Raw genomic sequence first — 23,397 nt, 5'->3', positions numbered from 1 at the left:
TTGTAGTGCTGCTCACGCAGCTAAATATTGCATTTTCGGGCAACAACGAAGTTATATTATGTGGCAGGTGTCGTTAGAGCACAGTTAATAAAGTCATTTCATGAAATAATGGATAAACTAGGCACTCATCTTTTCATGTTTCTCACACTAGTCTCGTTGTGAACTCATGGCTCAATCGTCGAAAATCTAGGTGGTGATGATTCCAAGCTCGGATGCAGAGAGGCCTAGGTATTATTCTGCGATATTCAAAAGTTTTATAGATGTGTTTCATAAACCATTCTTGAAGATTAAACTTTTGCAAGTTAGCACAATGGTGATGTAAAAAAATAATCAGCACTCCGAATTTAAGTTACACTTCTTTTTTTATTACTTTTGTTGCAATATCACGTAACACACAAAATATCACTTCACAATATAAAACAGACTTGAAAATATCTTCCTCACTATTAGAAATTCACATTTTATAAACTGACTACAATTTGCGTCTTTTCAACATGACGACCAAGACCTGACTCTCTCTAATAACCGCTTACGCGCCCAAAAATCAGAGTTACAAGTACGACAAAGAACATGCTGACAAAAGAAAGAATACACATAAGAATAATACCATTGCAACATAAACATATTGATGTATCAAAGTACCTCTACATTAATGAAATCAAATCTGAATGTTGTCTCAGAAATATGTTAAGTACTTTACAGAAACACAGTAGAATATTGCTGGTATCGAGAGGTTGAGGCGAGGTGCCGTAATGGTTACGTAATTCAAGTACCATTACAACCTGAATCAGAGGCTCAGATGGTTCTGCGACCATCTAGGTTGCAGATTAATCGAGTTGCGCCGTAAGGTTGTGTGTTTCCGGAAACCGCTAAATAGATCAACGATCCACTACCTAAAGAAAGGGGCTACACGGTTAGCGGGCACACTGTGGAGGAGATAGGTCGATTTTTATGTTAGAGAGTCTTGGAAAAGAGCAGAAAGGGGTTCAATTTCAGTCGGTGCTGGACGACCACAGGAAGAGCACAGACTTAGCAACAATCAGTATTGTATTTGCATATGTAACCGGTTGAAACTATGTTGAAAAAGAACCAGAGCTCCAGTCACTAATAGGAAGCACTGAACCTCAAATCGTCATAGACATCGAAAGCTGGCTAAAGCTGCCAGTAAGTTCAGCTGAAATTTTTACAAATGACCTAACCGTGTTCATATAGGACAGATCAAATACAGTCGGCGGCGGAGTGTTTATTGCTGCCAGAAGTAGTTTACCATGTAATGAAATTGAAGTAGATAATTCCTGCGGGTAGTGGTTGCACTTGACAACCGGAATAAATTAATAATTGCTTCGTTTTACCGACCCCCGACTCAGATGATACAGTTGCTGAAAATGTGAAGAAAACTTGAGTCTCATATCAAATACGTGACCCACTCACACAATTATAGTTGGCGGTGACTTCAATCTACCCTTGATATGTTGGCGAAAATACATGTTTAAAGTCAGAGATAGGCATAAAATGTCGTCCGAAATCGTCCTGCATGCGTTCTCAGAAAATTATTTTGAACAGTTTATTCAGGAGCCCACTCGAAGTGTAAATGGTTGCGAAAACATACTTGACCTCTTAGAAAAAAACTAATCCTAAGCAATTAGGGATCATCATGACCGATACAGGGATTAGTAACCCCAATGTTGTTATAGTTAGGCTGAATACCGTAACATCCAGTCCCATAAAAAAACTCAGAATGCATCTATTTAAAAAAGCACATAAAACTCCGCTCGAGGCCTTCCTAAGAGACAGTCTCCTCTCCTTACAATTTAAATTCAAAGAAATAGTATCGAAGCCAATTGAGAGATATGTAACAAACAAATTAGTAAGAGATAGTACTAATCCCCCATAGCACACAAAAATGTCAGAATGTTGTTGCAGAAGCAACAAAAATGCATGCCAAATTTAAAATAACGCAAAATCCCCAAGATTGGCGCAGTTTTATAGATGCTCGAAGTTTAGCACGAACTTCTATGCGAAATGTTAATAATAAGAAGTTTCCACAACGCAATTCTCTCTCAAAATCTTGCAGAAAACTCGAAGACATTCTCTTCGTATGTGATGTACACCAGCGGTTTGATGCAGTCAATACCGTCCCTGTGCGACAACAATGGTGATGTTATTGATGACAATTGTGTTAACGTAGAATTTCTTTACACGGTTTTCCGAAGAAGTTCCTTCACAGAAGAAGAAGAAGTAGTAAATATTCCAGAATTCGAATCAAGAACAACTGCGAACATGAGTTACTTAGAAGTAGACATCCTGTACATTCTGTCTACGAGAATAATATGAACATTCAGTCACAGAAAAATTTCATTTTATTTAAACTCAGAAACTTTTTTCAAAATTATGAGAATGATCACAACTTAAAAATTTCAAAACTCGTTTAAAATGATCGTCCTGCACCCCTGTGCATTTTTGCGCTCCTTAAGTCAAATACAAACTCACCTGACGCAGAACTGTAACATCGATTGTGTCAATACATCGCCGCATGTGTTCCATCGACTGAGGATTATTTTATTACATTTTTCATTTGAAATATTCTCACAGATAAAAAATACACGCAGCCAGCATACAGGTCTGACGAAGAAGGCATCTACAAACATTTGCGTTTTGTTCGTTATTTTCTAAAAGCTTCATGATGAATATTAGACAGTGAATGACGAGACATGTGGCCTGCAGCTCCATCTTTCTGGAAAAAGCAGTGCTGCCTTTCACTTATTTTTAACTAAGAGTAGAAGTTGTCGCCAATTTATGTATAATAGTTTGTGTTAACAATTCATTACCAGGATACGCGCACCAAACCACCCTTTTTTTATTACATGTACTTGTATATATAAGTATTCTGCATTCACAATTAAGTGCCTGGCAGAAGGTTCAATAGATTACTTTCAAGCTATTTTTCTACCGCTCCACTCCAAAACAGCGCTCGGGAAATACAAACAGTTAAATACTTCCGTGCAATCTCTGATTTCTCTTATTATAAATGTAAGGTGCAATATTTTGTAATTTACTTACTCTAGGATGAAGACAACAGTGTAAGTTGAAATGATATGTTTAGTTTCGCAATATTAGCACAAAAATATACACTTTTACACAGTTTTCAATGTGACAACAAAAAACAGTTGTCAGGATAATGCTTCTCGCCAACGTCAAAAAGTGAAATAATTCTAAACACAACAATATTAAATATTAACTCTCAGAAGGTTAAATTTTCCTACACATTACAATATTAAAGTTTTAACTAGAAGTTTCTATACAAAATTGTTCCTACACTTACGTTATGATGTTGGTCAGAACTACGAAAATCATCCGATTCCGGTTCAAAGTTCGGCACTAATTTTAGGATGACAATCAAGTCTATGGTGGATGGTTAGTTATGTGACAAATTAAGCAAAAGATTACCCAAGGTCGCCGGCCTGTGTGACCGAGCGGTTCTAGGCGCTTCAGTCTGGAACCGTGCGGCCGCTACGGTCGCAGTTTCGAATCCTGCCTCGGGCATGGATGCGTGTAGTGTCCTTAGGTTAGTTAGGTTTAAGTAGCTCTAAGTTCTAGGGGACTGATGACCTCAGGTGTTAAGTCCCATAGTGCTCAGAGCCATTTGAACCATTTTTTACCCAAGGTCGCTCGAGTTTACAGTGGACGCAAGCTGGTGAACCAACAAGTTTATGCCTCTGCACGCTTACCTTAAGCTGTGATGAGCTGTCGTCTGCTAGGCCACTCTCTTCCGCTGAAATTCCTATAAAACTAATTACACCTTTGCTGAATTTTCCAGCAGAAACTTTCCCTATGTTTCTCGTTACTCGAGAGAACATGTACTCATCCCTAGTCTTAGAATGTGGCGATACACACGCTCATGGTTGGAGCAGCGTACATATTATAATGCCCTCTCAGTTCTCACAAGAACAATTAACTAATTGGCTGGTTCGTTTCTCCACAGTTGGAGCTAAACGATGCTACAGCTAATTTCTAGTTGGAAATCAGCCTCTGTGAACTTAGTGTTCACACAAATTACTCCTCTGAATTATACAGAGCATAATGCGCTCCGTTCTGCACTTGTAGCCAGTTCAGATAAGAGTCCCTGTAATTTCCGTCTTGTCTTACTCATAGCCGAACTGTTTCCCTACCTGGGTTCTTTCGTTCTTTATGTCACGGCTTTTTTTGACCAATAGGAGCGTTCCTCTTATACTGTGGAAACAATCTCTACCAACCGCAAGTTCCCTGCCATTAAATTGCGTCGAAACTTTGGCTCTTTCCTCCTTCCTATCGCGTTTCCACCAATCGGACGTTTTGTGCCTGTTCTACACACCTAAATGCGTACATTGACTATTTCACAAGTGTAACAATCGCTGGACACATGATCGAAAATGCGTCAATGGTCTTGTTTCGTATACATTTGGAATTCCGAAACGCAGTTTTTTAAAAGCTTTCTTTCCAGTCCTCCCTCGGATGGGTCGTTATACTCGCTTTCCCCGTCTGAGCCACCTGATCGGTCGTTGACTTTCTGCCTGGGACTCCCCTTTAAGTGGTTTCCCTGACACCCCCTGTAGCATGGCCTTGCCTCTGCTCGCCCCTCTGAAATTCCAAACTAAAACGCCTCTGCCTGCTTGTTGCACCTTCTGCTCATAGACGTGCATTATATAGGAACGGTGTGTTAATTACCGTCGATTGAGTGTCATCCCTGTTTTGCATTACATACTGATAGGCAAATTTGCTCATAGCTGCCGAATTAAGTTAGGTGTTTTATTCACCTTCCCGTTGCGATGTATAAAGCTCTCATTTAAAGTGTGAATCTGACCTTCATTTATTCTGCCACCTTACATAACAATCACTTCTTCCTGTGTATTGGACGCCAAGAAAATGTGGTGCAGTGTTTTCAGAGTAACTCCTGCAGTTTTTCACTCCCACATGGTCACATTCCGGCGTTTGCTTTCGGTTGATGAAGGTGGCGACTGAAAAAGTTCATGAGAAGATCCTGCTGCATCGAAAAACGCCTTTGTCTTAACGATTGCTACACTAATTAGCATATCATGTCCATGATAATACAAAACGAGATGCCCTTTCTTCAAACTTTTTCGATGTCCTCCTCAATCCAATCTGATGCGGATCCCACATCGCACAGCAATATTCCATAAGAGGACTGACAAGCATAGTGTAAGCAGTCTCTTTAGCAGACCTGTTGCATCTTCTAAGTGTTTTGCCAAGAAATCGAAGTCTTTGGATCGTAATCCCCACACCATTATATGTGTGATTGTTCTAATTAAAATTATTTTTAATTTTAATCCCTAGGTATTTGGTTGAATGCACTGCCTTTAGATTTGTGTGATTTATCAAGCAAGAGAATTTTAGCGGATTCCTTTACTACTCATGTGAATGTTAGATCGCCTACTGCTGCAACAATGGCAGATTATCAAGATTTAAGTGAGTCTGAACATGGTGCTATAGTCGGCGCAGAAGCGATGGGACACATCTCCGAGGTAGCGATGAAGTGGGGATTTTCCCGTACGACCATTTCACGAGCGTACCATGAATATCAGGAATCGGATAAAACATAAAAGGACTTGCTATACGGCGGCCGAACTGCCCCGAATGGGGCCTCCATGCCGACAATGCCGTACGATCATTTCATTTCATTTACGCCATTGAAAGCGCAGGACTGCATTTGCACAGCAGAACGAAGCATGTCCACAGGTATACTGGCTATCTCTCTTGATATTATGCGTTTCAGATCAGCACACGTGAATGGTCCCCTGGTAAACCCTGTCCCTCAGATAACCCCACAACCAGAAATCAAAGGGAGTGGGAACAGGTGATCGTGCCTTTCCAAATGTGTTTCGGAGGAGCAGGTGAACTTCACGAGGGACGTGCGGTGTGGCCCCCTCTTGCATGAAAACTGTTGATTTCAATGCGTCTCTCTCCTGTTGGGCGGGTATGACATGCCGACGAAGCATATCGCTGCAACGTTAGCCAGTCTCACTGCACATCTTTGATCCTTCAGCGCCAATCTGTTTAAAAAAGAATGGGCCAATGATAAATGTAGCCATGACCCACATCATACGATGACACGTTCAGCATACAGAGAAGCTTCATGCACAGTGACTGGAGGTGAAGATCGCCACATTCGGCAATTCTGTATATTCACGTCAGAGAAAAATGAGCTTCGACTGTCCATAGGATGGCCCAGGGCCAGCCCTCGTCGACTTCAATCCTTGCCAGAAGTGGAGCGAAGTCAACACGTCGTTTTGCGTCCTCTGGTGCAAGCTGCTGTACGACATGGATCTTGTACAGAAACCATTTGAAAATGGTTCGAAGTACCTTCCGTACAGTGGACCGCGGGATATTCATCTGTTGTGACACAACATGCACGCTGCTTGACGATCGGGAATTGCGCGCAGAGTTGTCTGCCATAGCAACAGCGATTTCATCAACCACCTGTTGTAGCACGCGTCGTCGGCCTCACACGGAGCGACGCCCAGTTCTCCAATTGATTCGAACTTCTTCATCCTGCTCTATGGCAAACCACCTCCACTAGGACCTTGCCTAGTACAGCGGTGCGGGTCTCCCGCACCGTCCCCTACGCTCCTCGGAGTACGGGACGTCATCATCACCATCATGCTCTGCACAGCAGATGGAGAAAGAGGACCCTTCCGTAATCCTTTCAGCCGGCGATATTCTCGGTTCAAAAATGGTTCAAATGGCTCTGAGCACTACGGGACTTAACATCAGAGGTCATCAGTCCCCTAGAACGTAGAACTACTTACACCTAACTAACCTAAGGACATCACACACATCCACGCCCGAGGCAGGATTCGAACCTGCGACCGTAGCAGTCGCGCGGTTCCGGACTGAAGCGCCTAGAACCGCTCGGCCACATCGGCCGGCCGATATTCTTGAAGTGCAGCTGCAGCATTACTGTTGTTTTGATAACAGAGCTTCGTGCAACCCATACCCCGGACATTATTGCTACCAAGTGCGTGCCATGTTTGTTTTCCAATTACAATCGTTGTTCAATGTCACAACCTTCTGCATCCACGACAGCCTGGAACCCCACTAGACAGACCATTTCACAATTTAACGCGGCACTTTTCGAACGGTGGACCACGGATTGTTCAGCTGTCGCACAGCTCGTGTGCTGCTTGATGATTGCACATTGCGTCCAGCACTCTCATCCATGGCGACAAGTGGCGCAATTGGCTGCGCGGCCTCTCCCCAGAGTAAATCCCAAATCGCCAGTTAATTCGACGTTCCGAATCACGTTATTCAGGCCTGCTGCGGACAGAGGACCTCTCCGTATTATTTTAATGCGTCGACAATCGGGAAGAGCAGCAACACTATTGCTCCTTCAACCCTACGTCGCCGTACCACTGCCAGCGCTTAAAACTGCTAACATTGCAAATCTTGCACAGCACAATCCGAACGTCATTCCCATATTGTAGGGAACCCATACTGTGAACATTTTTCAGTCTATACTGGCTCAAGTAGTGAAAGTTTAGCTATACTTTAAGTCACATTGAAGTGATTAACATCTGTGTTCGACGTCGGCGTGCAATAATAACTCACAGGCGGCATATGGCAGAATTAGTGGAGGAGAGTTTATAAAGCATTTCAGGGGGACGCGGAAATAGTGCAGTCAAATGGCTCTGAGCACTATGGGACTTAACTTCTGAGGTCATCAGTCGCCTAGAACTTAGAACTACTTAAACCTAACTAACCTAAGGACATCACGCACATCCATAACCGAGGCAGGATTCGAACCTGCGACCGTAGCTGTCGCGCGGTTCCAGACTGTAGCGGCTAGAACCGCTCGGCCACTCCGACCCGCACGTGTGTCATATGATAGGAACCTCGTATCGGCATACCTAATTTGTACGCCTGCTGAGTGAGTGAGATATGCCTCCTTGCCCGATTTAGGTGTTCGTATGAATGTGAATGTGATCACTCCCAAGGAAATAATAAAGACATAATAATAATAATAAAGACATAATAGTTTGTCACATAAGTTGCAACAAGTGAACTCAACAGTTTCACAATCACGCAGTTTCTCTGTGGTTTGTCAAAACATATGTTTTCAAAGTTTTGAATTTGCCTTCCGTTTTGGAAGTTTTGGCTCTTGAGTTCTTTTGTTGTAACATAATGCGCACCACTTTTTTTGTTTTTTTCATTTCCGTGAGACCTCAATGTCTCACCTGCTCTCACTATTCATCACATATGCTTGTGACGGTAACGTATTCTTACCACTTGACTCATATTCTATAAGCAATGTGTAGTATGACAACTGCCAAGACTACAGAAATGGAACAGACATTACTGACCACTTAACCTCGACGCCGTGACTGTTAATGTTTGCTCAATATTCCAATCATTAAGCTTGGACCGTTCACTGTTTCTATTTTGATTTTTTTTCATAGATCAGTACACCTTCTTCCTGTTTTCCTATAAAATCTGAGGGTATGGTATTTAGACTTTCTCTTGTTAGTAAAGACTCCAATGAAAGCAACAAAATTCTGGAATTGATCCCAGTATAGTCTTGTATACGATTTTCTATACAGATGCATCCATTAACAGAAACCTAAATTTTCAATTCGCCTTCCCTCATACGGATTTTACGTGATCGTCTCACTTCATACCACTTCTTAGTATTACCTGGAAATATTTGCACTACGATGTACTCCAGATCACGAATAACATTCTAATCAGATAATATCTGGTTCTTGCTACGTGCTGTAGGAAACATCTTACATTTATCTGCATTTAAAGAGAGCTGTCATTCATTATAACAAATGGAAATTTTGTCTTCTTTCTTCAGTTCCTTATAATCGTCCAATGACGATACATTCTTATAGACAACAGCACAGTCAGCACACAATCTTATAATGCTGCTGATCCTGTCTGATAAATATAGGGGGTAACAGACATGCGTGCAGATATTTTTATGTGGTACCTTAATATGTGCGCATGTAATTTATTACCTGTTGTTTTCTGCATGGACATAGCTGTACCAATATGTGGACTACTCCTGTCAGTACAGGCTAACGGTTGTGCTTGCACGTGTCTACACTTCAACACCTGACCTGGAGCCCAGGGGTAATTAAGCATTAATGAGTTGCTCTTGCCACATCCTCTTGGAGCTAACTAACCTACCTTGGGGGTGCCTAACCCAAAAACATATAACTGGTATTAACTGTAATTATTAGTCTGCAGATGTATATTCTGATGTACTTTTGTTCAGTAGACCGTCCTCAGTCACCAATAGAAATATGTAAAGTTATACCCATACCCCCTGTATAAGAGGCGAGCAAACAGTTTCCGTTTAAGGGCGTTGCTATAGTATATATTCAATGTAGCGCGACTCCGATGTGGGTATATAAGCACCGACATGTACGTAAGAGATGAGTCTGACATTCATGTTTTATTGACATGCATGTGGTAAATGCAGAAACGTAAATGCCAAGTTCTGTGCAAGTCGCAGTTCGACACAAGACGCCAGCCAATCCGTTACATTCAATACTCGAGCACCCGCCCTATAGTCCGATCTCTCCCCATGTGATTATCATACCCTCAATTCAATAGAAAAGGCTCTGAAGGGTCGACGATTCCTTTCGGATGAGGATATGCAGCAGCCAGTTACAGACTTCTTCATGCAGCAGGACACCGTGTTTTACCAAATTGTATCTTCAACCTGGTGCACCAGCAGGATGATTTCCTCAATGTTAACAGCGATTTTTTCTGATTCTGACTCTGGACTGTACGGCCTTTGAACTTTTGGATCGCCCCTTACATTGCTCGGCAAAACTGTGAAGCATCGTGAAGACTTGGTGAGATGTGAATGTAACTTAGTTCACACACACATACACACACACACACACACACACACACACACACACACACACCATCGGTCTCGGTGATGAAAGTTGCAATTCTCTGTGACAGGCAGAACAACCACAAGAGTGCATTACTGTTGTTCATATTTAATGTTGTTCCCAGAACAGGAAGGGCATATAAAGAGATTGGACAGCGTCACATGTTGATTGATCCCTTTGAAGGACACAGAGATTACACCTATTGTTTCAAACAGCGTTTCAGAGTTTTAAAGGGGCCTCATTGTCAGTCTCCATGTCTCCAGCTGGTCGAATCATGCAATATCCAGAATTGCGGAGCATTTGGGTGTGACAGTGGCTTGATGTTGGAATGTTTGGGCATGTGTAGGCAGGCGTACTCCTCGTCATGGCCGGCCGGAGTGGCCGTGCGGTTCTAGACGCTACAGTCTGGAGCCGAGCGACCGCTACGGTCGCAGGTTCGAATCCTGCCTCGGGCATGGATGTGTGTGATGTCCTTAGGTTAGTTAGGTTTAAGTAGTTCTAAGTTCTAGGGGACGGATGACCTCAGATGTTAAGTCCCATAGTGCTCAGAGCCATTTTTTATTACTGTCACATGTGTAGTCTGCAATTACCACCACGACGCAAACGGCTGTATTGGTGATGATGTGACTGGGAGGCTTAGACTGCTGATGAATGGCATAACATTGTGTTCAGCGATGAATCACGGTTCTGTTCTATCCCGCATTACCATCGTCGTCGAGTATAGCGGCGACCTTGGCAGAGGTCCCATTCTTCCAACGTTTTGGAGAGGGACAGGTGTTACTCCTGGCGCCATCACTTAGGAGCCATCTGATATTACTTCAGTTCACGGCTAGTAGTAACTTAGGTAACTCTGACGGTACAACGGTGCATGACAGACATCCTGCGTACTCATGTGTTAACCCTCGAGCGACGGTACCGTGGTGCCATTTTTCAACAGAACATTGCTAGTCCACCTATGGCTCGTGTCGCCATGAACCGTCTGCGTGATGTTGAGGTGGCCAGCTCGGACGCAACTCCGTCCCAGCACCAGTATCCGGGATATCAAGGACTAATTACGACAGCTGTGGGCCTTCTCACGTCAGAAGAGGGTGCAACGGCTTTGTGACACCCTCCCAATCGCATTGGCGCACGTATCAAAGCCACAAGGGGTACAATGGCATGCTGATAGGTGGGCTCATACTGAACTCGTTTTTGTAATCATTGAAGTAATATCATGGACCCTCTGAACCCGTGAAACTTCATTTCGTTTCCTGCTCGATTTCTGGGTAATTCACGGTTTCTTTCAGGCACTGTAGTTTTCGCGTATTTAAAACATCAGAGAGCTTATTACGCTTTTTTGGAATACACCCCATGTTACTTTCGTTTATATTTGCCGTCCAGGATAACGTACTGGGCTCTATTACCGACACCCTTTCATACATACTTTGTCTGGATCACACGAGAACGATGAAACGGTAAAATTGCAATTTGTTGTATTCAGATAAGGGGCACTGTTACACTACTGGCCATTAAAATTGCTACACCAAGAAGAAATGCAGATGATAAACGGGTATTTATTGGACAAATATATTATACTAGAACTGACAACTGATTACATTTTCACGCAGTTTGGGTCCATAGATCCTGAGATATCAGTACCCAGAGCAACCACATCTGGCCGTAATAACGGCCTTGATACGCCTGGGCATTGAGTCAAACAGAGCTTGGATGGCGTGTACAGGTACAGCTGCCCATGCAGCTTCAGCACGATATCACAGTTCATCAAGAGTAGTGACTGGCGAATTGTGAGGAGCAAATTGCTCGGCCACCGTTGACCAGACGTTTTCAATTGGTGAGAGATCTGGAGAATGTGCTGGCCAGGACAGCAGTCGAACATTTTCTGTATCCAGAAAGGCCCGTACAGGACCTGCAACATGCGGTCGTGCATTATCCTGTTGAAATATAGGGTTTCGCAGGGATGGAATGAAGGGTGGAGGAACAGGTAGTAACACATCTGAAATGTAACGTCCACTGTTGAAAGTGCCGTCAATGCGAACAAGAGGTGACCGAGACGCGTAACCAATGACACCCCATACCATCTCGCCGGGTGATACGCTAGTATGGCGATGACGAACACACGCTTCCAATGTGCGTTCACCGCGATGTCGCCAAACACGGATGCGACCATCATGATGCTGTAAACAGAACCTGGATTCATCCGAAAAAATGACGTTTTGCCATTCGTGCACCCAGGTTCGTCGTTGAGTACACCATCGCAGGCGCTCCTGTCTGTGATGCAGCGTCAAGGGTAACCGCAGCCATGGTCTCCAAGCTGATAGTCCTTGCTGCTACAAACGTCGTCCAACTGTTCGTGCAGTTGGTTGTTGTCTTGCAAACGTCCCCATCTGTTGACTCAGGGATCGAGACGTGGCTGCACGATCCGTTACAGCCATGTGGACAAGATGCCTGTCATCTCGACTGCTAGTGATACGAGGCCGTCGGGATCCAGCACGGCGTTCCGTATTACCCTCCTGAACCCACCGATTCCATATTCTGCTAACAGTCATTGGATCTCGACCAACCCGAGCAGCAATGCCGCGATACGATAAACCGCAATCGCGATAGGCTACACTCCGACCTTTATCAAAGTCGGAAACGTGATGGTACGCATTTCTTTTCCTTACACGAGGCATCACAACAACGTTTCACCAGGCAACGCCGGTCAACTGCTGTTTGTGTATGAGAAATCGGTTGGAAACTGACGTCACGTCAGCACGTTGTAGGCGTCGTCACCGGCGCCAACCTTGTGTGAATGCTCAGAAAAGCTAATCATTTGCATATGACAGCATCTTCTTCCTGTCGGTTAAATTTCGCGTCTGTAGCACGTCATCTTCGTGGTGTAGCAACTTTAATGGTCAGTAGTGTATTTTCGACTTACTGTATTTCCTGCTATTCTCCTTCACCTCTGTCTATCTTTTGTTTTCCGTTAACGATAACCCACCGCTAAACATACTTTTACATGAATTAATATCTCAGCTACCTGTCCTGCCATATCCTTAGACCGCACTTTGCCAGTAGTAGCGTGTGCGAAATTTCTGCCGCCTCCGCACTCTTTTTTTTTTCCGCCCACATCACGGCAGTCGCTGTGAAAATGGTTGAGCGCGAGAGGCCTGGCCGCATATTGCCCAGTTCCAGTTAGCCATTAATTGCTCCGGTGCGGGAGGGGGAGGGCGGCAGATTAATGGCCGCGGACGCCGTATCCTCGCGGGTGCAATCAGTTCTTCGGCGTTCAGAGTGCTTCCGGGAGGAGAACTGATAGCACATCTCTTTTTCATCCTCTCTCCTGGTACCTATGACTCCATTTTTCTTCAGAAAACGTAGAGCCAAGAATGGTCTGATAATCTGTTCAGCTTATAAGTGGTTCGCTCGAGAACACGGCGAAATGCGTGTTTACGCACTAGTCACAAAGTTTTAATTACCACCTTGAAAAAGCAGTTGAGTAATTAATGTTTTGTTTGTTTGTAGTTACAAAGGCGCAGTGGTTCTTCGCACTGAAATTCCTGTGCCACCTCATCACAGAATTCCACTAGAGGAGCCAAAAGAAAATGACGTAACTAGAGTTATAAAAAACACAATGCCCACAGACTACCGTAAACTATCGTAAGTAAGCGTACACTACGGTAGTTTCTCTAGCAGCCCTGGTCACTTCTGATCGTAACCGCATTACGTGTACTGCATACATATCATGTGTTACGTCATTTCGATCGCTTTGTTTGCGTATGCGATCAGTGGGTTACTAGAGTCCCCTACAAACCAGAAGCGGTGAACTGACCAGATACTGAGTGAGGGTATATAAAGGAACGCATAACGTACGGAACATTTTTGTCCTCTGCAGTCATGGACTGTGCGGCCGATCCCGGCGGAGGTTCGAGTCCTCCCTCGGGCATGGGTGTGTGTGTTTGTCGTTAGGATAATTTAGGTTAAGTAGTGTGTAAGATTAGGGGCTGATGACCTTAGCAGTTAAGTCCCATAAGATTTCACACACATTTGAACATTTTTGTCCTATATACTTATCCTTCTGTCTGTTACTTAAAAATAAACAGTATTTATTGAAAAACTGAAACTGTCAATGTTTAATTCAGGTTTTATTCGAAAATTGTTGGTTTGGAATGTGAAACAGGAAGTTATTGTTGTAAAAATAAAAAGCAATACAAATTTTTCATATAGCGCTAGGCAACGCAATTTTCTATTAAAAAAGTAATATTTAGTAAATATGCAAAACAAAAACATAGCAGCCGGCCGAAGTGGCCGTGCGGTCAAAGGCGCTGCAGTCTGGAACCGCAAGACCACTACGGTCGCAGGTTCGAATCCTGCCTCGGGCATGGATGTTTGTGATGTCCTTAGGTTAGTTAGGTTTAACTAGTTCTAAGTTCTAGGGGACTAATGACCTCAGCAGTTGAGTCCCATAGTGCTCAGAGCCATTTGAACCATTTTGAAAAACATAGCAAACTCGCTTCAGGACATAGCTAAGCAATGTTTCCAAAATATCCTTTCTTCCTGGAGTGTTAGTCCCACAAGGTATGCAGGAGGGCTTCTGAAAGGTAGGTGACGACGTACTAGCGAAAGTACAGCTATGAGGACGCGTCGCGGCTAGTGTTTGCATAGCTCAGTCGGTAGAACACGTGCCTGTGAAAGGCAAAGGTATCGATTTCTAGTCAAGGTCCGGCACACAGTTTTAATCTGCCAGGAAGTACAGGGTATCGGCGCACACTCCGCTGCAGGGTGAAAAATTTTGTTCTGGAAACATTTCCTATGCTGTGGCGAAGCCACACCTTCGCAGTTTCCTTTGTGCCGCGAGTGCTAGTCCTGCAGTGTTTCGTAGGAGAACGTCTATGAAGGTTGGAAGGTATGAAACGAGGTAATGGCGGAAGTAAAGTTGTGAGGATTGGTCAGGAGCCGTTCTTGGATAGCTCAGTCGTTAGAACACTTGCCGATGAAAGGTAAACGTCGCGAGTTCGAGGCTTTGTCCAGCTCACAGTTTTAATTTCCCAGGAAGTTTCATATTTTCTTACGTTTTTGCTTGTTAACTGTACTTGCATCAAAAGTAATTGCATCAGTTAGGCAATCAACTAATTTTTCTTACTTATAAATTGCAGTTTATGTTTTGCAAGGATATAAATTACACAGTGGACTAATACTGGGCGATGTGCAACTCTAATAACGCGCAAAACAAACAAAAAATAGAGAGAAATCGTCGACTTCCAGTTTCTCTACACATTCCTTTATGTTTCTTCCTCTACACGTAATTCTACCATTTACTGCGTCATTTATGTACTATACCGAAATTACCGAACCACAGATTTGGTAGAGTGCAACTCCAGGCGCAACTCATTGATAAAGGACACTATCGTGCGGTAACTTATTTTCGGCAGCAGCGGAAATTTTAACACAGTATCGGCCAGTATCGGGTCAATCCAGATGACCTCTTTAGCGGTTTCGCTTGGTCTGGCACAGTTGCAACAGCTATAGAGCTCAAATGACAAGACACTCCCGAGAAAAGTGAAGAAAATCTGAAAGGTGGAATGAGTGAACTTGAAGACAATATTGTAGAAAGGAAGCGAAAATAGACGAAGAACAAGATGGAAGATATGATGCTGCAAAAAGTCCCAAGTCGAAACATGGTATCAGAAATACACAAAATTCCAGCAGATTTACTGAGATCCGTGGAAGAATCCAGTCACGATAAAACTATTCCACCTAGGAGAGGTAGCTACGTGAGACAGGAGAAATGCAGCCAGACTTCAAGAAGAATGTAATAGTTCCAGTTCCAAAGAAGGCAGATGCTAGCAGCTGGCATTATTACCGAACTGCCAGATTAATAAACCTTGGTTGATAAATACTGGCACAAATTATTTACAGGACTGTAGATAAATAGGTAAAATCCGACTTCTGGAAAGATATCTCGGGTTCCGGAGCAATTTAGCTACATGAATAAAATCTTCTCGGTTTTCAAGCCGCGTCAGTTTGAATAAAATTCAGGAGTAAAACTTCAGACTGCCGCGGCTGTTTTCTTTTTTTTTTTTTTTTTCTTTATTGCCATTTTGAAATCTCATACAAGGTAGGCCGGCAGCGGTAAAACTACGCCGCTCTTCGGCCACAGATAATACATTCAGTACAAGTGGAGACATCGAAAAACGAAACAACACAGTGGATAGACAACAGTAGACACACAAATTTAAAATACATGAAGTCGTTCAAGGGTGCAGCGTCCAAATAAAAACGTTCAGCACTCAGACACTAACAGAGAAGACAGAAATGGCACACATGAACGAAGAAGCACAAATGACGAAACACTGAATCACTAACACGATGGCACACACAAAACACTGGCGACGATGTCCGGCGCGCGAACGTTCACTTTACGTGTACGAGTCCAGGGACCTGCAAAAAAGGGGAAAAGGTGGGGGAGGAGGGAGAGGGGAGGATGTAGATGCCGGCGGCAGAGGAGATGGGAGGGGGAGGAAAGAAGATAAGGGGGTAGGGAAGCCCAGGGGGGAGGACGGAGGGAGGAAGGGAGGAGGAAAGAAGGGAGAGAGAGTGCCCTTGGGAAAAAACACAGGGTGTGGTGGGGAGGATCAAAGTTGGTAGGAGGGGTAGATGGAGGGGATGAGGGCATCATCAGGGAGGGGGAGTTGGTGGAAGCCACCTTGGGCGAGGGTATGGAAAGTGGAGAGATGGAGAGCAGGTGGGACGTGGGAATACAGGCGTGGCAGTGGATGGAGGTGGGTGAGGATGGAAGAGACAAGCGGGTGAGGCGAATCAAGTTTACAGGAGGTGTAGAGAATCTGTATCCGTTCGAGGAAAAGGAGGAGGTGCGGGAACAGAATAAGGTCATACAGGATCCGTGTGGGGGAGGGGAGATGGATGCGATAGGCGAGGCTGAGCGCATAACTTTCTAGGATTTGAAGGGATTTGTAAAAGGCAGGAGGAGCGGAGATCCAGGCAGGGTGTGCGTAGCAGAGGATAGGGCGGATGAGGGATTTATAGGTGTGGAGGATGGTGGAGGGGACCAGACCCCATGTGCGACCAGAAAGGAGCATGAGGAGACCGAGTCGGGAGTGTGCCTTGGCTTGAATTGTTCGGAGATGGGGGGTCCAGGAGAGGCGACGGTCAAGAGTGACGCCAAGATACTTGAGGGTGCAGGTGAGGGCGATAGGACAGCTATAAATGGTGATACAGAAGTCGAGGAGACGGAAGGAAGGGGTGGTTTTGCCTACAATGATCGCCTGGGTCTTGGAAGCATTGACCTTGAGCAACCACTGGTTGCACCAAGTGGTGAACCAGTCAAGATGGGATTGGAGAAAGTGTTGGGAGCGTTGCAAGGTGGGGGCGAGGGCAACCCGCGGCTGGGACGATTTTCCGCTTTTATAGCCAATATTACGGCCGCTGGCACCAGTCAGAGAGTCAGAGAAGGCCGAAACTATGGACGCTCGGAAGGTGAGTTGGGCACCCCAAAGCAGCTCCGGCCCACCGCGGGACCGAGCGACGTCAGGTTGCGCGAGGGGCCGGCGCCACATTTGCTACTGCCGCTCCTGCCTGCCTACAAGCGTTAAGCATCCGCCGTTGCTTCCTTTCGACATCCACATCCCGCCCCCACGTCCCGCAATGCTCAGCTACGACCGACTTGTCAAGCTCCCTTTGCTCAACCTGTCTCTCGTGCTCTGCAATTGTGCGAATTGTCTGGCCTATATACAGGGTGTTACTAAAAGGTACGGCCAAACTTTCAGGAAAAATTCCTCACACACAAAGAAAGAAAATATGTTATGTGGACATGTGTCCGGAAACGCTTACTTTCCATGTTAGAGCTCATTTTATTACTTCTCTTCAAATCACATTAATCATGGAATGGAAACACACAGTAACAGAACGTAACAGCGTGACTTCAAACACTTTGTTACAGGAAATGTTCAAAATGTCGTCCGTTAGCGAGGATGCAAGCATCCACCCTCCGTCGCATGGAATCCCTGATGTACTGATGCAGCCCGGGAGAATGGCGCATTGTATCACAGCCGTCCACAATACGAGCACGAAGAGTCTCTACATTTGGTACCGGGGTTGCATAGACAAGAGCTTTCAAATGCCCCCATAACTGAAAGTCAAGAGGGTGGAGGTCAGGAGAACGTGGAGGCCATGGAATTGGTCCGCCCCTACCAATCCATCGGTCACCGAATCTATTGTTGAGAAGCGTACGAACACTTCGACTGAAATGTGCAGGAGCTCCATCGTGCATGAACCACATGTTGTGTCGTACTTGTAAAGGCACATGTTCTAGTAGCACAGGTAGAGTATCCCGTATGAAATCATGATAAAGTGCTCCACTGAGCTTAGGTGGAAGAACATGGGGCCCAATCAAGACATCACCAACAATGCCTGCCCAAACGTTCACAGAAAATCTGTGTTGATGACGTGATTGCACAATTGCGTGCGGATTCTCGTCAGCCCATACATGTTGATTGTGAAAATTTACAATTTGATCACGTTGGAATGAAGCGCCTTCCGTAAAGAGAACATTTGCACTGAAATGAGGATTGACACATTGTTGGATGAACCATTCGCAGAAGTGTACCCGTGGAGGCCAATCAGCTGCTGATAGTGCCTGCACGCGCTGTACATGGTACGGAAACAACTGGTTCTCCCGTAGCACGCTCCATACAGTGACGTGGTCAACGTTACCTTGTACAGCAGCAACTTCTCTTACGCTGACATTAGGGTTATCGTCAACTGCACGAAGAATTTCCTCGTCCATTGCAGGTGTCCTCGTCGTTCTAAGTCTTCCTCAGTCGCCAGTCATAGGCTGTAATGTTCCGTGCTCTCTAAGATGCCGATCAATTGCTTCGAACGTCTCCTGTCGGGACACCTTCGTTCTGGAAATCTGTCTCGATACAAATGTACCGCGCCACGGCTATTGCCCCGTGCTAATCCATACATCAAATGGGCATCTGCCAACTCCGCATTTGTAAACATTGCACTGACTGCAAAAACACGTTTGTGATGAACACTAACCTGTTGATGCTACGTACTGATGTGCTTGATGCTAGTACTGTAGAGCAATGAGTCGCATGTCAACACAAGCACCGAAGTCAACATTACCTTCCTTCAATTGGGCCAACTGGCGGTGAATCGAGGAAGTACAGTACATACTGACGAAACTAAAATGAACTCTAACATGGAAATTAAGCGTTTCCGGACACATGTCCACATAACATCTTTTCTTTATTTGTGTGTGAGGAATGTCTCCTGAAAGTTTGGCCGTACCTTTTTGTAACACCCTGTAGATGTTCCCGCACTCGCAAGGGGCACCGTACACGCGGGCACACATGAGCTATGTCGTCTTTAACAGGGAGCAGCATATCTCCTATTTAGGGGGCGGGCCAGAACACTGTTCTTAGTCCATGTCTCTGCAGCAAACGTCCTAACTTGGCTGATCGTTGCCTCACAGTAAGGCAGGAAAGCCACCAGCTTGGCTTCTTCTGACGATTCACAAAGCGTCCCTCTTCGATGGTACCTGAAAGAGTTTGCAATGTCTCTTTTGCTGTAACCATTCTCTCTGAAGTGCTGCTATTCAGGCTGTAGGTGATCGTCGTCAGAAATAACTTTTGTTCTGTGTATTAACGCGTTCAGAACCGCTTTCTTGTGTAAAAGGTGGTGATAAATATCGGCGTTCAAATATCGATCAATGTGCGTCGGTTTCCTACAAGGAGAATGTGGTTTGTTGATGACATCGTAATTCTGTCAAAGACGGCATAGGGCTTGGAACATCAGTTGAATGGAATGGAAAGTATCTTCAGAATAGGTTATGGGTGTCAACAAAAGCAGAATGAAGATAATGAAATGTAATCGAATCAAATCAGATGATGCTGAGGTAATCTGATTAAGGAATGAAACACCTAAAGAGAGTGCCGAGAACCTCTCACCGCGGACAACGCCGTAGCTGCCGGCCTTCACTTAACGAACGAGAGCAGCGCCGTTTGTGCAGAGTTGTCACTTCTTATAGACAAGTATTACTGAATGAAATAATCGCAGAAATCAATGTGGGACGTATGACGAACGTATCCGTTAGGACAGCGCGGCGAAATATGGCAGTAATGGGCTATGGCAGCAGTCGACTGATGCGAATGCCTTTGCCAACAACATGACATCGCCTCTCATGGGCTCGTGATCATATCGGTTGGACACTGTTGTTGTTGTTGTTGTGGTCTTCAGTCCTGAGACTGGTTTGATGCAGCTCTCCATTCTACTCTACCCTGTGCAAGCTTCTTCATCTCCCAATACTTACTGCAACCTACATCCTTCTGAATCTGCTTAGTGTATTCATCTCTTGGTCTCCCTCTACGATTTTTACCCTTCACGCTGTCCTCCAATGCTAAATTTGTGATCCCTTGATGCCTCAGAACATGCCCTACCAACCGGTCCCTCCTTCTTGTCAAGTTGTGCCACAAACTATTCTTCTCCCCTATTCTATTCAATACCTCCTCATTAGTTATGTGATCTACCCATCTAATCTTCAGCATTCTTCTGTAGCACAACGTTTCGAAAGCTTCTATTCTCTTCTTGTCCAAACTATTTATCGTCCATGTTTCACTTCCATGCATGGCTACACTCCATACAAATACTTTCAGAAATGACTTCCTGACACTTAAATCTATACTCGGTGTTAACAAATTTCTCTTCTTCAGAAACGCTTTCTTTACCATTGCCAGTCTACATTTTATATCCTCTCTACTTCGACCATCATCGGTAATTTTGCTCCCCAAATAGCAAAACTCATTTACTACTTTAAGTGTCTTATTTCCTAATCTAATTCCCTCAGCATCACCCGACTTAATTCGACTACATTCCATGTTCCTAGACGACTGGAAATCATCTCTTCAGAGGTTCCAGAGAGACTACGGGTCGGTGTATCCTGATCTGTGTACTGTGGCTCGTAAATACTTATGAATAGTGGCTTCCTCTGTTCCTTCTGAAAGACTGTGTTAAAAGATTATATTATACATTAGCATTCCTCAGTTCACTTCCTGAAAAATATTGGTGCTCTGATCGTAGTATCTGTGTTGAGAACGACGATATTCTTTAGCTTTACCAATAAATGTTAAATAGATACACATACACTCCTGGAAATTGAAATAAGAACACCGTGAATTCATTGTCCCAGGAAGGGGAAACTTTATTGACACATTCCTGGGGTCAGATACATCACATGATCACACTGACAGAACCACAGGCACATAGACACAGGCAACAGAGCATGCACAATGTCGGCACTAGTACAGTGTATATCCACCTTTCGCAGCAATGCAGGCTGCTATTCTCCCATGGAAACGATCGTAGAGATGCTGGATGTAGTCCTGTGGAACGGCTTGCCATGCCATTTCCACCTGGCGCCTCAGTTGGACCAGCGTTCGTGCTGGACGTGCAGACCGCGTGAGACGACGCTTCATCCAGTCCCAAACATGCTCAATGGGGGACAGATCCGGAGATCTTGCTGGCCAGGGTAGTTGACTTACACCTTCTAGAGCACGTTGGGTGGCACGGGATACATGCGGACGTGCATTGTCCTGTTGGAACAGCAAGTTCCCTTGCCGGTCTAGGAATGGTAGAACGATGGGTTCGATGACGGTTTGGATGTACCGTGTACTATTCAGTGTCCCCTCGACGATCACCAGTGGTGTACGGCCAGTGTAGGAGATCGCTCCCCACACCATGATGCCGGGTGTTGGCCCTGTGTGCCTCGGTCGTATGCAGTCCTGATTGTGGCGCTCACCTGCACGGCGCCAAACACGCATACGACCATCATTGGCACCAAGGCAGAAGCGACTCTCATCGCTGAAGACGACACGTCTCCATTCGTCCCTCCATTCACGCCTGTCGCGACACCACTGGAGGCGGGCTGCACGATGTTGGGGCGTGAGCGGAAGACGGCCTAACGGTGTGCGGGACCGTAGCCCAGCTTCATGGAGACGGTTGCGAATGATCCTCGCCGATACCCCAGGAGCAACAGTGTCCCTAATTTGCTGGGAAGTGGCGGTGCGGTCCCCTACGGCACTGCGTAGGATCCTACGGTCTTGGCGTGCATCCGTGCGTCGCTGTGGTCCGGTCCCAGGTCGACGGGCACATGCACCTTCCGCCGACCACTGGCGACAACATCGATGTACTGTGGAGACCTCACGCCCCACGTGTTGAGCAATTCGGCGGTACGTCCACCCGGCCTCCCGCATGCCCACTATACGCCCTCGCTCAAAGTCCGTCAACTGCACATACGGTTCACGTCCACGCTGTCGCGGCATGCTGCCAGTGTTAAAGACTGCGATGGAGCTCCGTATGCCACGGCAAACTGGCTGACACTGACGGCGGCGGTGCACAAATGCTGCGCAGCTAGCGCCATTCGACGGCCAACACCGCGGTTCCTGGTGTGTCCGCTGTGCCGTGCGTGTGATCATTGCTTGTACAGCCCTCTCGCAGTGTCCGGAGCAAGTATGGTGGGTCTGACACACCGGTGTCAATGTGTTCTTTTTTCCATTTCCAGGAGTGTATATTTCTGCTAAAAATTAAAAAAATTGTAATTAGGTGCCTTATTTCATAAAACTGAGATACTGTTCTTAATTACAAAAAGAGAAGTATAACTGTAATAGCATCACTTTATTTATGTAGAACAAACCTTTTTATCAAAAATGTAATCCTAGGGGGAATGCTCTATAGATCTAAAAATAAAGATGTAACATATCAATTAACAGAATAATCGATTATCATGATATAACTAAATGATTCATTTAAAAGATCAAAAAGGTCTGTTACCAGGTCGCCTATCCACAGCCTCTAGTTGAAGGAGTCCTTGGCCCTTTACCTTGGCCATGGCCCATTCGGTAGTGCAGGGGCTATCATCAATCAGTTTATTGATCAGCTTTCTTATACCGCCAGTGGTGTGCCATAAGTTCATAACAGTGACCCAGAGGTATGCCGAACAAGTATAGAGATCACTGATATGCACATCATCGATATGAGAAGAAACCAGCGACATCAGTGTCTCCAGATTGGGATTTTTTCGCAGTTGTGTGGAAAATACTTTTTTGGGGGAACTCCTTGGGAAACGAAGACGTCGGGGAAATTTTTTGGGGAAAAAAATTTCGTCAGTGGGGAAATTTTGTAAGCATAACCATACGACTAATGCCACCTCTGATATTTTTGTTCAGATAACATATATTTAGTTTTACGGATATGCTCTCTCTCTCTCTCTCTCTCTCTCTCTCTCTCTCTCTCTCTCTCTCTCTCTCTCTCTCTCTCTCTCCAAATCAATCAATAAACCTGTCCTTTTTTCGTCGCTGGTGTACGGTGTCAGCTTCATATTGAGGGCTGCAAGATATGGATTGTAGCACATATCGAAGTCACGGCGTGTTCAGACATTGCTAGCCGAAGCTACCAGCCCATTCAATGCCTGATATAAACTTTTAATTATCCATTA

The 23,397-nt window shown here is 45.0% G+C and overlaps 1 protein-coding gene across 1 annotated transcript in view; it reads left to right on the top strand.

The window, feature by feature from the left end:
* The window catches only part of LOC126133935 (Down syndrome cell adhesion molecule-like protein Dscam2), a 367,718-nt gene that overhangs the window by 129,854 nt on the left and 214,467 nt on the right, over positions 1-23,397 (top strand). The window lies entirely within an intron of this gene.

Source organism: Schistocerca cancellata, chromosome 1 (genome assembly GCF_023864275.1).
Source record: "Schistocerca cancellata isolate TAMUIC-IGC-003103 chromosome 1, iqSchCanc2.1, whole genome shotgun sequence".
Classification (NCBI taxonomy): domain Eukaryota; kingdom Metazoa; phylum Arthropoda; class Insecta; order Orthoptera; family Acrididae; genus Schistocerca; species Schistocerca cancellata.
This window is presented reverse-complemented; position numbering and strand designations above follow the sequence as displayed.